General features: G+C 37.9%; 1 protein-coding gene and 1 pseudogene across 1 annotated transcript in view; both read right to left on the reverse strand.

The window, feature by feature from the left end:
- The window catches only part of Prok2 (prokineticin 2), a 163,046-nt gene that overhangs the window by 33,841 nt on the left and 123,646 nt on the right, over window positions 1-5,559 (reverse strand). The window lies entirely within an intron of this gene.
- Window positions 2,523-3,075, reverse strand: LOC104870536 (annotated as a pseudogene).

Consider the following 5,559-nt stretch of genomic DNA (forward strand, 5'->3'; position numbering starts at 1 on the left):
GTGCCGGGGAGAACTCGGGTCCTTGCGTTTGCAAGGCAGGCCACTGAACCGCTGAGCTAAGTCCCTGGCCCAGAACTTGTGGTTTTAATGATAAAGATGGAACGTGCAAATATAGAATAAAGAATGCCATTTAAATTTAAGAAACATTACTCTTTATGATTGTAATAAAAACAAAGAAGGAAAGAATGCCAGGTAAAGTATCTTTTTAGTGGGAATAGGTAAGACAAACTGCTTAGAATCAGCAAGATTTGCAGAAATTCATTTGTCCTCGAGAAGGTTTCACAAATATAGATGTGAAATGGTTAAACTGTAGTACTGTAGATTGCCCTAGCTGGCTGGTCAATCGATTTGAGGGTAAATTAGGCTGCAGAAAAAATATGCCCCCCAAATCTCAATGATTTCCAGCCACAGAAGTTTGTTTCTGGCTCTCATTACATACCCATCCCACTGGTAAATATAAATTGTGACCTTTGATTACAGACAGCATTTTTTGGCATAGATCAAAAGAGTTGCTTGTGACATAGCAATATACTATTTGTAGTTATTTGATACTTTCTTATTTTAAACATGAGCATGCCATCCAGAACATACTTTACGTACATGTGAACCTCTCACTAATACATCTTCATGTCTTACTCCCGGATGGAAATGCCACACTGTATAGCCTTATATCTTTGATTTACTTTCCAAAATTACCTAAGCACATCCCTTCTATTAATTTCATTTGGCAAACTTGTCCTTTTATATAGTGAAATATCTAAATTTAAGTTTAGAGCCTCATATATTTTAAGAGTTTTTGCCTTCCTTTGTCACGTAATGTTAAAATGTGCCATATAATCTTATCTCATACAATTCAGAACAGTAATGGGAAATGTATAGACAAATGCTCTCCTGCTGTTTTAAACACCATTTAGTGAGTTTTATAGTTGAAGGCTTTGCCGACATAGCTATTAGTTTCTTATTGTGGTGAGTATATGAATATTTTTTTATAAACCAGAGAAAGATATTTCCTTAGCCTGGCATAGCACGTACCTTTCAAAGGCCAAGTCTATTCTTCTTGCTTGCTCTTCACCCCTACAGTATTTTGGGGAAGTACTGTCCTACAGTAAATTCACACAGGGAAATTCACAGCAAAGAAAGTTCCCCGATCACTGCTAGTTGGTTTTGGTTTTCACTTTCATACTTACAAGGTACACACGAATTAAAAGTTATTTTTACATTATCAAGGGTTCTCTACTCACTTACCATCATGTGAATGTTTTATATCTCTGGATATTATCTCAGATGCCAAAACTGTCTTTAGGTCATGTCATTTAGGTCACTGAAATTGTGCATAGGAAAAAGAAAAAAGACACAGAGCCATTGGCAATGTTTCTTAGCACATCCTCTTCGTAATGTGCTCGGGTGTAGCTTGGGATTACCAGCTGAAAGTTATAGCACAACACAATGAAGAAGATCAGATGATAAATGAATGTGACCATTCTTTGCAAAGTTAAAAGCACCATATCAATTTAAAGTGTTGTTATTACTGCAAATTAAGAAGACAGATATTACTAGCTGAGTCTAAATTCAATCTGTTACCAGTGGAAGAGATTGTAAAACTATTTCTCAAAGCTCTTTCGAACTGAAGTTATTTTAAAAGCAGCTCTATGCATAAAAGGAAATTGAGTATGGTCGCTAATTCATGTTTGCCTGATAGTTCTAGGGCCGACTTAATTGCCCTTGGTGAACTGTAAAATACACTTTATTCAATAATCAGAGTTATTTATGAAAAGAAGTCTAATTGGATTTGCTAATTCTGATATATACATACACATATATATATATATATATATATATATATATTGATAAGAACAAGAGATCTTAAAAGTTCATTCTATTTTTTTAAGGAAGATAATACCTTAACTAAGTTGCAAAACTCTTGTCAAACCAATACCACAATCTTTAATACAATGAATAATATTTCTGTTGGAGTCATATGTTACTTTGGTGATAAACTCCATTCCAAAAATATCATTTAAGTACCAAATCTAAACATGGTGATTTTTAGCAGAGCAAGTTATTTTACACACATCAATGTCTTTTTTTTTTTTTTTTACGAATATACAGTTTCTCTTTTTAAAGTGAGTTCCTTCATGCGCACTGGTCTAGTTTGCTTCGGCAAGGCTGCTGAGGGACCGTAGGGGAAGGTTCTGCTTTCCTCTGGTGTTGGCCCAAAGCCAGGTAAAGTACCCGAGTCTGAAAAGCCTTAACATTCTACGTCCAGAAGATGAAGTGTCCATGCCAAAAGTTGATTACATTGTCACATAAATACCGACCCTCACAATTAGTCGTTTTAAGCCTCACGGACTTCAGATGATACCTGTGATTTCGAACCCCTGTATCTTTTTGTTTTGATGAAAATAGCCTCACTTGGGCTCATTTGAAAAACGACCTAAAATAGAGCTGCATTTTTAAGATAACAAATGGAGATACTGTCATCTCGGAGAGCCCTGAGGATGTACAACAACTTTGTCCTTTCTTTACAAAGGCTGCCGCTGCCTTGTTGCCCTTTTGCTTTCTCTTGACAAAGCTGCCAATTCTTTAGTCTTAGCATGTAATTCACGCATCACTCATTTCACGGCTGCATGGACTTTGTTAGCATTTGGAGATCTCTTGCTTGCCATCAGGCCTTCCCAGTAACTGCTGAAGCTGACCCCTTTCTCTGTGATTATGGCTCCCTGTGTCGAAATGGTGTTTCTGCTTCCTGAGAACGTGGCTTGTGTGGAAGCCTCTCATCTGCTGAAGGCATATTTGTGAATGAAATATTAATAGAGTTAAGTCTCATTGTTTTTCCTACATTCTACAGAATGTCCTTGCACATATGTTTTGGTCGCGGCTGCACCAGTAGTGGGCTTCACAATGGAAGGCAGTGCCCCCGCTGTGCCAAGTCTGTGGTTGTGCAGCTTTCCAGAGAGCTTTATATGCACAGCATTTCCAACCGCACTAGGGTTCGTGGGGTTTGAATATTTCTGCATCGCAGCTGTTGTAACGGTTTCCCATGAGTTGTCAAAGATCCGAAGCCCAGATCTTCATGATGCCTCTGGCCTGCTGGTTATGTGGGGAGTGTTGGGGTACAATGAGGCACAGAGGTATATTAGCCCTGCCTATACCCACACTCCCACCAGCAGCACAGCCCATCAAGTGGACCCATAAAAGTCTATTCTTAAGCACCTGTTCCTTTTAACTAACTCAAAAGAGCTTTATTCATCTCAAAAACCAGAATTGGTCTTCTTGACTAATTTCCCTGTGATGTTGAACTTGCTTCCTTCTGCCAGCTAGTCCTTGTAATAAGGGGAGTTGGCATTCTCTTAAATTCTTGTCTTCTGGTTAGCTTCTGTCAAACATTGTGCAAATAGCTTTGCTGAAACAGTTCCATATTTCAACATAGTGAGGATTACAGTCAGAGGCCAGCAAAATTCATCTGCCATTTAGCATGTCTCGTTCCTTGAAAGGGATTTTGAAACATCCATATAGCCATCATGGAAAACTTCAAAACCTTTTCAAGATGTCTCAAATTATTAAAAATAGAACAATCATATCATCCAGCAGTTCCACTTAAGGTACATGTATGTTCAAAGGAAATGAAATCCATCGGTCAGAGAGACACCCGCACTCTCGTGCTTATACTGCGGTCATCTTCACAACAGCCCAGAAATGGAAATAAAGTGTCCATCAGTTGATGAAAGGGTAAGGAAAGTGCGGTAAATATACACAGTGTAATACCATTCAGCCGCAAGAGGAAGAAAGTTTGTCACTTGTGATGCCACAGATGGAGCTGGAAGATTTTATGTCAACTTAAATATGCGAGGCACAGAAAGACAAGTATAAATGATCTCATTCATAAGTGGAACCTTAAACAGTGGAGCTCATGGCAGTTGAGAGTAGAGTAGTGGTTAGCAAAGGTGGAGAAGAGTAGGGGTGAGAGAGGAATGGGGGAAAGGTTGGTCAATGGGACTAAGTTATGGTTACATAGCAGCAAGAAGTTCTGGTGTGTTGCTGCACACCAGGGCAGCTATAGATAATGGTAATGTACTGTATATTTTCTAAAAGTCAGAAGAAAAGATTTTGAATATCTTTACCACAAAAATTTATGAATGTTTGAGGATGATATGTTTACCCCAATTTGAACATTGCACAAAGTATAGATACATCAAAACATCATATGGTGCCCCATAAATAACTATGAATTCATTGTTTCAATTAAAATAAGTAAAAATTTAAACTTTATCACATGTTATCTCATTAAGGAATACAAATGTGATTTTACAAATGTGATTTTTTTTTTTTTTTTGATACCAGGGATCAAACTCAGGTCCTTGCGCTTGCAAGGTAGGCGGCGGAACCACTGAGCTAAATCCCCAGCCCCAAACGTGATTTTTTAATTGAAAAACATTTAAAAATAAAAATAAAACTCAGCCCCATAAATATTTCAGTGTCTTGTGGCTTTGCGAACGTGCTGAAGACTGGTCACCCCACAAAGGACCGGCAGTCCTAACCTTTTAATAATACACTTAAAAATGACAGTGTTTACTTGAGGAGAAGGTTGAAGAAAAGACTGAATCCTGCCACTGCCACATTCTAGCTCAATTACTTTGGGCAAAAGAATCACCGGCCTCTCTTGGCTCAGATCCCCCTTTGTAAAATGTGGGCGATAGGGGTTTACGGAGAACGAGTGAGACTCTATTTGAAGTGGTAAATACCATACAGAACAGGTTGAGTACACGGTAACTATCATATCCCAGTGTATTAGGCAGAGTTCTTTGACCAACAGGATGTGCATGCATAGATAGACAGATAGATAGATAGATGTGTGAGCATATGTTTCTATGACAGGGATAAATAACTGTTTAGATTAGTAAATAACATATGCATTGAAGAAGGAAGGAAGAAAGAGAGAAGAATGAAAGATATAGAAAGAAAAGAGACATTGAGATTTTTAAGGAATTGGCTTATATGATTTTGAAATTTGGCAAATCCCAAATCTGTAGGCCCACAAACTCATGCCCCAAGGGAGAAGTGATGGTATAGTTCCATGTCTGGGGATGGTCTGCTGGCAGAATTTCCTTCCTCTTGGGGGCAGTTGCTCTTTTTCTCATATGTTCCTGAAGTAAGTGAGGCCCACACACACGAGAGAGGGTTGCCTGTTTTATTTCCATGGATTTAAATGTTCATCTTATCTTAAAAACACCTTCATGGAAACACACAGGATAATGTTTGAGCAAATGTCTGAGAACCATAGCTTGGCCAAGTTGACACATAAAATTAACTATTACTCTAGAATGTTCTCTTTCCAGATGATGATTAAGATGCTAATTAAAAAAAATGGTGCCAGGTACTACAACAGCAACAGAACTTTGCTGTTTTCTGGATATTATTCTTTTCTTTGTTTGTTTTTTTTTAATGGAATGTGCTGAATGTCTATAATTTTGTTCAGTTGACTGCAGAACCTGGAAAAGCTGTTGCTGCTATCAATGCATAACATACTGCTATTATTAGTCTTTTTATATAAACATATAT

The sequence above is a fragment of the Fukomys damarensis genome, unplaced genomic scaffold (assembly GCF_012274545.1).
Source record: "Fukomys damarensis isolate Sample0158 unplaced genomic scaffold, DMR_v1.0_HiC HiC_scaffold_28, whole genome shotgun sequence".
Classification (NCBI taxonomy): Eukaryota; Metazoa; Chordata; class Mammalia; order Rodentia; family Bathyergidae; genus Fukomys; species Fukomys damarensis.